The sequence below is a fragment of the Echinops telfairi genome, unplaced genomic scaffold (genome assembly GCF_000313985.2).
Source record: "Echinops telfairi isolate 266 unplaced genomic scaffold, ASM31398v2 ScPeMD7_7466;HRSCAF=8504, whole genome shotgun sequence".
Lineage (NCBI taxonomy): Eukaryota > Metazoa > Chordata > Mammalia > Afrosoricida > Tenrecidae > Echinops > Echinops telfairi.
In genome coordinates, this window is record NW_022111366.1 from 2,708,901 (window position 1) to 2,721,416 (window position 12,516).

At 42.1% G+C, this 12,516-nt stretch overlaps 1 pseudogene; it reads right to left on the reverse strand.

Annotated features, from left to right (window-relative positions):
- Window positions 1-6,641: 6,641 nt before the first annotated feature.
- LOC123520913 overlaps window positions 6,642-12,516 on the reverse strand; it is an 8,287-nt pseudogene continuing 2,412 nt past the window's right edge.

Genomic DNA, 12,516 nt, shown 5'->3' on the forward strand with positions numbered 1-12,516 from the left:
GGGTCTGGCTGCTACCAGTGTGGCTCCATGTGGCTTGTGAACAGGAAGGCGAAGCTTCCAGGGAGAAAGAGAGGAAGTTCTCAGAATCCTCAAGAGAAGGTCACCTCCACCAGGAGGTATCATCAGGCTGTGACCTGATTGACAGGTTAAACTCCACCCTATCACTCTATTTATCAAATTGATATGAAATTATGTAACTCTCACACAGGACTTTTGGGGTGTTTGACCAGACATGTCTAGGAAACCCCAAAGTATAGGTTTGTCTTTGCCAAATGGTTGATCATGGGTGGAGTGAATAAAATGGCTGTAATACTCTGGTATTGATAAAGTATCAGAGCATCCTTGGATGACTTTAGGATTGTGTTGACGTACCCAATAGTTTGCTAAATTACTGGTACCAGCAACTGATAGAGCTAGTTCAACAAAGGCATTATTTTTCTAAGCAAAGGAGAAGGAAGAAATGCATATGGTCACCATCAGAATTCTACTCATCTCACATAATTCTGCTAACTGCATAAGGGGAGGGGAGGACATTTCATTCAAGGAAATGCCAAGAATCCTTCTGAACTGGTGTTTTAAGTCTCTTAGCTGTTCTGCTTCCCACTGTGGGAGGGGTCTCTTTTTCTCTCTGTAGTAGTGTATGATATAGCCAAGGCTCAACACCCTATACGTTTGCAGCAGAGTTGGTTAATACAGCTGGGAATAGAAATTCTGTATGATCCAGCAATCTCCCTGATGGGTACATACCCCAGAGAAGTAAGGATCATAGCACAAAAACACATAGCATGCCCATTTTTATCACAGCACTGTTCATAACAGCAAGAAGATGGAAATCATCTAATGCCATAAGTTGAGGAATGAATCAAGAAACTTTGGCACACATTCAAATAGAATACTATGCATCATCAAAAAATAATGAGGAGACTACAAAGTACCTCATGGCATGGATTAACCGGGAGAATATTTTGCTTTGAGAAATTAGTCATTTACCAAAGGACAAACATTGTCTGAGACCATTGCTACAAAGGAGATAAATAAGACAAAGACTTCTATACCAAAGACAAAAGAGTTTAGAGGTTACCGAGAGTCGGGGAGGGCAAGGAAGAGAAAATGTAATAGCTAGATAGTTGATAGGTATTTGCTTGGATAAAGGAGAAGAAGAGAGTACACAAGAGGGAGATAAGAAATCAAAGGAGAGTGGCAGTGTAAGGTATTGGGAGGACTGAAAAGGAATTCAAATTGTTGAATACAATATTAATCATCTGTAATGCAAATCCACAACCAATTCACAATAATTGGGAAAAGAAAGAATTGGTTAATAGTGCAAGGAAAGCTTCTTTCCACTTAGGAATTAAACTGCTTTTCATTTGATGCTTTCTCTGGAATACAGGATGACCCAGTTCAGGCCTTTGGACTCAGTAATTACCTTGCATAGGAGGTCTGTATGCATTTAAAATGATTTTCATTTAGCAAAATAAAATGAGGCCTGGCAGTATGTGAAGTGATCATGATTGAAATGCTTAAAGGAAGTCTTCAAGATTATCCTGTAATTACCTCATTTGGGCTTAATTTATGAGGTCTGAAAGAGGTGTACTTTAGCTTCAGATGTGCTAAGGGTAAGGCCTGAAGTCAATTAAACCCTTACCCTGTGTTCCTTTTGCCAGCAGATATTTTAATTACTCGTTTGCCCTATCATCCAGTCCCAGGGATGAAGGATGGTAGGTTTAATGAAGCCTTCAAACTACAGGAAATGTTATATGTAGATTGGAAATAATTTGTCTAGTACAATGGGCTCCGTGATCACTACATGAACGAATGGGGGCTCCCCAGGTAGGCGTTCACTCTAGGAGCTTCTTCTGGCTCCTTGCATGTCCGTGGCAGGTAGACAAGAAAGGCTTTCACCCAGTGAAAATGCCTACAAATCATAAGTAGAACATATTTGCTCAGATCACCTGGATCTAATTGTATGAATAGTAGTTGGCATTTCTAGTGTAAGGCTAGTTGACCTAGCATATTGTCCTGGTGAAATAACTAAAGGTTTTTCAGGATTATTTTCTTGCCACTGGGGCCATTTTTATTAACATAATCAGCAACCTTCCAAAAATATTTTTGCATTCAATCATAGAGCGTTCTCACCCTGCATGGTTAGGCTGATGTAAAGACAGTGTGAGGAACTGAGGCCCTCAGCCCGATAGCCTTTGAGGAACAGGAGGCTCCCGACACTCGCGAAAGTGAGCTTGGAATTAGGTCTTTCCCTGGCTACCATATGAGACACCCTGCCAGTGGTCCCTCTGATAGTAAATACGTGTTGTTTAGGCGGCTAAGGTCTGGTCAACTGGTTACAGAGCGATAGAAAATTCAAAAGGGGGGGAGATTCCTTTGCAGTAGTGGAATGTAGATCCGGTACAAGCAGAGCCTAGGATTAGGAAGCTTCAGTAAAGGGTGTGGGTGTGAGAATCTAAGGGAGTGAAAACCTAAGGGGCACCAGGGACAGACCTGGATTCAAGTACTGATTCTCTCAGGAACTCATCCTAGGGCCTTAAGGTGTATCACTGAATCCCTCTAGGTCACACACAGGTCCTTCACTGTGTTAGTCGAGGTCGACTAGAGAAACAAATTCATTGACACTCATATGTGTATAAGAAATAACTTGATATATAAGAGCAGTTTTATATGGAGAAAACATTCCAGTCTAGTCCATAAGTCTGATATTAGCCCATGTGTCTGATACTAGTCCATAAATTCCTCTTTAAACTCACTTAACACATGTAATGATGCTGAGTGCAGGAAGATCACACACTGATGGGTAGAAGGTCTTGTGGATCCAGTGGCGGTGGAAGCATCTCAATGCTGGTGTGGGTCTCCATGTGTCTCCTCCAGCTTTCTGAGTATCTCAACCACAGGAAAGGGAAGGCCAAGAGAATGGGTGTGGCCTCCAGTGAGCTATTTATCTCCATTGCACCTCAAAATGAGGTCATCAAGCTGCAACCTGATTGACAGGCTAGACTCCACCCCCTTGCTCAAGTTGACAAGCGATTATGTAACTGCCACATTCACGTAAGGCGTATGACTCTTGTAATCCCAGAGAACTCAGTGTTTAACTTGGCGTAGATTGTTAGAGGCCTTCATTTAAGACTGATATTTGGAGTGTGGATGGCTGAACACTAATTTCAGGTACTAATCTAATAAGGCATAACTTATGTTGATAGTCAAAAACACAGATTTACTTGACAAATACATTAACAGTCAGTGCTTTGAGGGTCGGATCCATGGCTTGTGTATGTTTGTATCATACCAAATGCTTGGCACATAGGCATTGAATACATTTTAAAAAAACAACAAAAAAACACCTTCACTGCCATTGCATCGATTCTGACTCATGGGGACTCTGTAGGACAGGATAGAACTGCCCCTGGGGTGTCCAGCTAGTGGTTTCAGAGTGCTGGCCTTGTGGTTAGTTGCTCCATGGGTAGCCACTACGCCACCAAGGCTCCTAATAGATACTGGATAAATGAGTAAAAGAAAGATGAATGAATGGATGGTATTTGTGCTTCTATGCATAAGTTCTAAATCTCCTGGGGAGGAATATCAAGCGGGGAAGAATATCAAGCAGATTCAACAACCTCTTCTTTAATAAAGTAGGGTTCTTTGCCACAGTGGGACTCAATGAGAGTAGGATTAAAAGAGTATAACTAGTGTCAGAGTACAGAAGGCAGAAATTCAGGTTTAATGCAAGTGAGAAATGGGACTGATTATGACCATTGATCATATTATCTGTGACAGAAGTAGCCTTGGTTGTGCATTCCTTTGAAGCAACAGAAATGCCCTTCCTTTTGCTTCAAAGCCTGGAATCAAGGTTTCTGCTTAAGCAGATTGATGGGGGCCTTGGGAATGTACATCAAACTCTTGTGACAAATACTTGTTGATGGCCAACTATCCCCCAGACTCCGGACTTTTAAAACCTCAGTCTTTGTAGGTGATTGTTGGAAATATAAATTCTCAGGCACCATTTCAAACCTTCTGAATCAGTCACTTGGGAACATTGCCCTGAAACCTGCATTTTAACAAGTCCACCAGGTGATTCTAATGAGCCACAAACATGTGTCTCTTTCATAACTTGTTTTATTTTCGTAGGCTGCAACTGCTGAAAACACAAGCAGGTGTCAATTCAGCAGGTTCTAGGTGCACCCTTTGGTGGCGTCAGTTACATTCGTTGAGGCATATAACCAGGCTCACGCCCCTTTCTGAGGTGTTCCTCCTCAGTTAACGTGAGCCTTGCTTCCCTCAGAGCACAGATGAATGCTTTCTACACAATAGGCATTCAACAGGCAGTTGAATAAGTGAGTGGACATAGCACTTTTATTTTCTATGGTTGAGTTCTCAAAAGTAGAATTATTAGGTAAGCTAGAGTGTGAATTTAATTAGTGCCTTTGATATACATATATATTGCCGAGTTACTTTTGACAAAGCTGTTTCAAGGTACACTCTACCAATAGCTTATGACAGTGCTGCTTTCCTCATTAAACCCTATTGATCAATATATATCTCGGGCAATTATCAGCTGAAAAAGAGGAAAGTAAAAGGAAATAGAGGAACGATCTAGGAGACAAAGGACATTTATAGAGGTCTAACTACAGGCATGTACATACATAAATATAGTTATATATAATGATAGGGAAATAGATCTATGCACATATATTTATATGTTAAGTATTAAGGTAGGAGACGGACATTGGGTACTCAAGTACTCCCTCAATGCAAGAACACTTTGTTCTAATAACCTGGTATTCCATGATGCTCATCATTCCAACACAATTGCTGAAGAAAAAAATGGGTGCAAAAGCAAATGTGATGAAGAAAGCTGATGGTGCCTGGCTATCAAAAGATATAACGTCTGGGGTCTTCAAGGCTTGGCTGAGAATCAGCAAAGCCCACATAGAGGAAGCACACCAGCCTGTGTGATCATGAGGTGTCGATGGGATCAGGTACCAGAGTCAAATACCCAGAACAAAAAAATCATATCAATGTGAATGAGGGAGAGTGCAGAATGGAGACCTAAAGTCCATCTATAGGCAATTGGGCATCCCCTTACAGAAGGGTCATGGGGAGGAGATGAGCCAGTCAGGGTGCAATGTAGCACCAATGAAACATACAACTTTCCTCTAGTCCTTTCGTGCTACCTCACCCCCTCCCCACTATCATGACCTCAATTCTACCTTACAAATCCGGCTAGACCAGAGCATGTACATGGTTACAGATAAGAGCTGGAAACACAGGGAATCCAAGACAGATAAATCCCTCAGGACCAATAATGAGAATAGAGATACCATGAGGGTAAAAGAAAGGTGGGGGAGAACTGGGGAACCGATCACAGTGATCTACATATAACTTCTTCCTAGGAGAATGGATAAGAGAAAAGTGAGTGAAGGCAGATAGTGGTCGGTGTAAGACATAGGGGATTTAAAAAAAATAAATTATCAAGGATTTATGAGGGAAGGAGGGTGGGGAGGGGGAAAACAAGGAGCTGATACCAAGGGCTTAAGTAGAAAGAAAATACTTGAAAATGACAATGGCAACTTATGTTCAAATGTGCTTGACACAATGGATGGATGTATGGATTGTGATAAGAGTTGTATCAGCCCCCAATAAAATGATTTTTAAAAAAAGAAGCATACAACTTTCCTCTAGTTCTTTAATGCTTCCTCCCCACCCCGTGCCCCCCACTATCTTGACCCCAATTCTACCTTACAAATCCGGCTAAACTAGAGCATGTACATGGGTACAGATAAGAGCTCGCAACACAGGGAATCCAGGACAGATAAACTCCTCCTGACCAACAATGAGAGTAACGACACCAGGGAGGGTAAGGAGAAGGTGTGGGGAGAAAGAGGGAATTGATCATAATGCTCTACATATCACCCCCTTCCAGGGGGATGGACAGCAGAAAAGTGGGTGAAGGGAGGCATTGGTCAGTGTAAGACATGAAAAGAAATGATAAATTATCAAGGGTTCATGAGGGAAGGAGGGTGGGAGAGGAAGGGGGAAAATGAGGAGCTGATACCAAGGGCTCAATAGAAGGAAAACGTTTTGAAAAAGTTGATGACAACGTATCTACAAATGTGCTTGACACAATGGATGGATGAATGGATTGTGATAAGAGCTGTATGGACATACAATATAATGATTAAAAAAAAGAAAGAAAGCCTCTTTATTTCAAATGCTGTTCAATATCTGTCATGTTCTCTTACATAAAGTAGCTGGCAAAGCTACTTGCTAGCTTCTTCATCATCCTTAACTGGGAAGAGGCTTGAACAAGATATCAGATGGGGGAGTTGAGGGAGCAAACAATGTATGTGGAAGGGGGAAGGGAACACTCTCGGGAAATGATAATCATTACATAACTCCTTTAAAAACTTATTTGACCATTAAGGGGGGAGAGTGTTCTAAATTTGAGTGCAGTAATGATTGTGTAACTCTTCTTGTTATGATTGAACTATTGAATTGTGTAATATGTGGATTAAATGCGAATAAAACTGTTTTAAAAAGATGTCATATGGTACCTTTATCTACATACAGGACGCTCTACGCATAGTTATATTGTTCCTAATAAGTGAACCACTTACTCTGCACCAAGTGTTTTACATTTATTATCTGTCTTCATGATGACAAGCAAAGAAGAATGACCCCCAACGTTCTAAATCCTGCTAGGATTTGTACCTCCTGTCCGGGTTTGAGGACAGTACAGCGAGCATCAGCGGTCTACTCCTTGGACTCTGGTGACTGCAAGGGAGATGCTTGTCAGTACGCAGTGCTTATCTTTTAGACATCTAGTATTCTGCTCACTCGTTGCAAACTTTCCAGTGGGCAAGATTTGGGGCCTGTCCTTGCCTATGCATAGCAGGCACTGTAGGGCTCAAGAACGTCTTTCTGAGGTTTCATCTGGATCTCTTCAGGTCACTGTGGGCATCCTCCGGATCTATGCTCATGTGACAGTGGAGGACAGTTCTTTTGGCCTTATCTTCAGAGCAACCTTTATTCCCTCAGATTCTTACACTGTCGCCTCCGAATCCAAAGAGAAAAGTGACTGAAAATTAAATACCACGCACAGGTGCCCCAAACCTCCAAACCCGACAATTCTCGCCAAGCTCAATGTGTATAGGGATAGTTCATACGATTTTTGTTGTTGTTGTTGTCTTAATCCTTACAAGTTAAGAATATCAGCTAATAATTCACACATTTGGTCCCCAACAAACAAGGATGAAGTACACAAGAGCAACAATAACTTCAGTACATTATGCTTACACTTTTTCAAGAGCAGAAAGCCCCAAGACGGCTACCAGTGATAACAATGGTGATAACACTGATCCCAGAGCCAAAGTACAGATATTTTGGAAAAATGTTTTCTATATTAATATCAGGTATTTTTGTCTTAAATATTCAACAACTCGAAGTCATTAAACTTACAGCGAGAAAGGAACAGCTCCTAAAATCAGTGTTCAGGCAAGGAAAATTCAGCCCAGAAGCAAACTTGGTGGTTTTGTCTTCAGTTACCCAGGCACAACCAACACTCCGGAAACACTCCCCACCGAGGCTCAGCTTCAGCCACTGATACTTCAGAAGGGCAAGGAAATGTTGGAATTGGTGGCCTTTGAACTATTTGTGTTTTTATTAGCTGGGACATATGACAATTTGTAAAGTAACGATTTTAAACATCAATGTCTTCTGTATCTCAACTCAGGAAGCAGCAAGCAAAACGGGGGTTGACGTCACAGTCCAGATTGCAAAGGGTGACACCCGCCCCCTGCAGTCTGTGTCCACCGCAAGCAGGAACACCGGAGGGCGTGGACGGAAACCCAGAGGGACATGACGTCAATTGTTAATTGCAATCTTGGAAGTGTCCTTTTCCCAGGTCATCTGTTCACTTTGGAGACTTTCCTTGAACACCCGGTTCCTCCGGACGCATTTGGGACACAGCAGGTTGTCTTCCATCTGTGGAGGTGGAAAACTACTGGCAGGTATCCAGAAGAGAGCACTCACTCTTCCTGGTTCCTCAGGGACCCAGGCTTGTCCAGCATGAAACTGCAACCGAACCCAGCCACTGCTGTTTGCCGGGAGACTTCGCCCAAGTACCACACACCACCTGACAGCATACATCTCTTGTGGTGATTCTTCCACCTCCACCTTCCCAGCTTTGCCTGCAATTCTTGACCAGGAGGCCAGCACAGCCTCACTGGTGGAGCTTGTCACCTGTATTACCGTATTGTCAACTGCATTGCTGTCCTGCTGGAGAATGGATTCAAAGGCAGGGGCCCCTTCTGCAGGGGAAGGAGCTGCTTCAGGAGGGTTAGTCCCTTCAGGACACATATTCATTTTCTGCAAACCGTCTAGATTTGATTTGGCCACATTTGATTTTTTTAGGCGTGTCTGGATCTTGGCTTCCTTTGCTGTGGCAGGAAAATTATTTTGACTTGGGTAAGCATGTTCACACAGTCGCTTATATGCATCTAGTGTTCAGCTTGAATTGACGGCACCAGGCCCACAGGATGTCTCGGTGAACCAGGTGAACGGGGGGGCAGTTTTGATGGTAATGGAGGAATCGGAATCTTCTTTTGGGGTTTCAAGTTGTCATCACTTTGCGAATTCTCTTGTTCTTTTAAAATTCTTTTCCGTTTAGTCACTTGAGACGCACAGTTTTGTACAGTTGATAACGTGTTTGGTTCATTCGTAGCCCACCGTAGAAGTTCAGGTTCTGACACTGGTTCAAAGCTAAGAGGGACACACTCTTCGGCGGGCTTCTCTGTGGACTTCCAATCCTTGCCTTTTGCGTTCTCCAGAGTCCGAAAGGTGAGGTTGCCCAAAAGACAGTCCTCCTTCCAACCGAAATGGCCACAGACTCCAGGTCATACTATTTTTAAAAAATTAATTACCTTGTCAATAAAAAAGGGCTTCAATGCCATATGCTAATGTGATGGGTTCATTCTTACATAAAACCAATCGGAATGACTCAAGTAATCCTCAGCTGGCGTTGTCAGGGCTGAAGAGATGACCTGATCATTATGTTAGATGTCCCTGAAATAAGCGCAGTTACCACAGGAAAACTTGAGAGGCTTGAGCAAGATGCTCGCCAGCCAGCAAGATGGTCAGAACATGGACTGGGGGTGAGGGTTGGGGGGTGGGTTGGTAGGAGAGGCAGATATGATCAAAACAATGTTTTCTCTGGTTTTAAATCTTATCTCTGAGGTTGCTTATTTGTTCTTTTGCACCCCACAGGACAATTTGCTACTGAGAGAGTCTCATCTAATTTCTAAGTCTCATCTTATTTTAAGGAGGAAGATTATGAGACCAAAGCTGTGGATTTAAAACAAATGGAAGGAAGCTGGGACAAGGTTGGGGAAATAGAACAGCAAAAGATACCCAGTAATACCCTGAACACTTTAATTCGAATAAGCTAGAAGGGAATGTTATACAGTCTACCTCAACGCCCTTAATTAGTGATATGTCCAGACCTTTATCTTAATGATTGTCACACAAGTTCTTTGCACCAAACAAGAATGATAGTGCAGTGAGATGGCAGGTACAACATGTTCAGGGCTCAAAATCACAATTGCAGTGATACAAAACTATCTAAAAGTAATAAATCAGAAATTAAAATAAAAATACCATCTATAATAACATAAAAATTATGAAAATAATTTAGGGATAATTTTGACAAAAGATGTGTAGGAGCTGAACACAGAAAATTATAAAATACTATTGAGTTTCATTAAAGAAACCAAAATAAACTGTTATATCTTTTCTATGATTCAGAAGACTCAATATTTTAAAGATGTCACTTGTTCCCAATTTTTTTTGTTTTATGTTTCCAAATTTATCTATAGATTCAACATAATTCCAAAAAAATCCCAGCATGTTTTTGTTTTTATGGTAATTGATGAAGCTACTCTATATAAGGAAATATAAAGGATTAAAATTGATTTTACATTTTTGAAAGAGAAGAGTGACAATGAAGAACTTATACCATCTGGTTTCTAAAGTTGGCAATACCAAAACCTAAATTCTCAGAGAAATTCCAAAATGGAATGTAACAGAATGTATTTACTGTGTGTAGATAAGATTTGAACTGAGCAGTGTAAACAGGAGGAGTAGCAGGAAGTTGCCTGGAAAAGGAGACAGTGGGGACTGATTTGAAAGGTCACTGTTATGTTAAGTTATAGAAGAACATCAAAGCATGAGTAAGGTTTCAGGGTCCCTTGGTTACAGAAATAGAATCACCAAGGACACAACATGTATGCTATAACACAGATAAGGCCGGCTGTTCCTGTAAATATTTACAGTCTCAGAAACCCTATTTGGGTCACTATGAGTCAGAATGTAGGTTTTAAGATTAGGTAGACCCCAGAGTTCCTGCCACATATGTTACAACATAGCCCCTAGTCAAATCCTGTGAAGAAATGACGTGGGGGCCACATCTGGCCTCTCTGGCTACATGCAGGAGGAGAATCCAACTTCGCATTAGAGGTCAGACATACCTCCACCCCCACCCCCACCCCCTGCCATCCATCTTTACCCTATTTTAACATTAACCATCCCTCCTATGGTATGCTGCTTCTCTGCTGGGTTTGATCATTCATTGCAATAGCCATGCAGAACTCACAAACAATCATCACAGTTATGGGGTTTATTAGGGAATCGAACAGGTTACAAAATGTTAAAAAATACACTTCTTTTGCCTACACCATCTATTCTCAGCTAGGCTGGCAGGACTGTCTGGGTGGTACTCTCAGCCATGTGGTCGGTCCTTTGGCCTCTGTCCTGTACTATGGGCTAGGGAGTCCATTCGTGGCTCTGCCTCATGGTCTCAGTATGGCTTCTTTGCTCTGTCTCATAGTCTCCAAGCTTCAGCCTTGGAGGCCTCTGGGGTTGTGCCACTTCAGGCAGGGATCTCCCACACATTATTCTTGGTTGTCGGTCACTAGATTCTCTCTCTCTGAGAGAGAATGGTTCCCTCTTGTATATCTTGTGGAATGGAAAATCTGACCAATCACTCCTATCTGTGTCTTAACACACACTAGTTGCATGGGCCTGCTGTCAGGAGAGACCATCCCCTGGAGAAGGACATCATGCTTGGTAAAGTAGAGGGGGAGCAAAACCGAGAAAGGTCCTCAACAAGATGGAGTGGCACAGTGGCTGCAACAATAGGTTCAGGCATAGGGACAGTTATGAGTCGGGCACAAGACTGGGCAGGGTTTCTGTGGTGCTATGGGTCGGAAATGACTCAATGGCACCTAACAAAAACAACATCATCCAATCAATACAGGAGCCCTGGGGATACAGTGAGTTACACGTTGGCTGTCAACCATAAGGTTATCAGTTTGAAGCCACCAGTTGATCCACATATGAAAGATGAAGCTCTCTACTCCCATAAAGAGTTTCAGTCTCAGAAACTCACAGGGTCAATTCCATCCTGTCCTATAGGATCATTATGAGTCGGAATTGACTCAATGGCAGTGAGACCCAAGCATTTGGGAGAAAGATGAGGCTTTCTACTCCCATAAAGAGTTAGCGTCTTGGAAACCCACAGGCGCAGTTCTACTCTGTCCTATATCAGGTCATCAGGAATTGGCTTGGTGATGGTGAGCTGTTGTGTTTTTCCTAACCTTATCATTCGGTGGGAGTTACAGACACAGGGATCAAAGCGCCATTCTAAGTGCTTTTCAAAGCACTTAGATCAAAGCACCATTTCACTTCATCACAACCTGAAGTGCCTGCTTCTCCGCTCTTGGTACATAGATAAATTTCCCCCGCAGCCTAGTGCCTAAGCCAAACGTGCCCCCATTAACCTGCTTACAAGTTCTTGGTAGATCGGAGGAGATTCCAAGGAACCAGTTCCTAGGACGTTCAAAAGGACATTTAAGGGTGGATAGCCTGGAGGGTCCCCCTCATTCCCTGAACCCATAAAATCTGGATTCTCAGATAATCAGAAAGATTTTGCCAACATGAGACTGCTGTAATCATGATAGTGTAGTAATGTGGCAATATAGACATTCAGATGGAGCAGAATGGAGACTCCAGGAACAGATCCACACTTAACTGTCAATCATTTTTCAAAATAGGTGCCAAGGCAATTCAATTTGGGAGGGGAATCTTTCAAAACAAATGGTAGCGAAACAAGTGGATAGCCATAAGCGAAAAAAGAAAAAGAAAGGAAAAGAACCTTATCTCTCTTTTTATTTCTTTTTTTTCTTAAAACATTTTATTGGGGGCTTGTACAAGTCTTATCACAATCATCCATCCATTGTGTCAACCATATTTGTACATTTGTTGCCATCATTATTCTCAAAACATTTTCTTTCTACTTGAGCCCTTGGTATCAGCTTATCATTTTTCCTACCCCTCACGAACCATTGATAATTTATACATTATTATTATTATTTTGTCATGTCTTACACTGTCCAACATCTCCCTTCACCCACTTTTCTATTGTCCATCCCCCTGGGAGGGAGTTATATGTACATC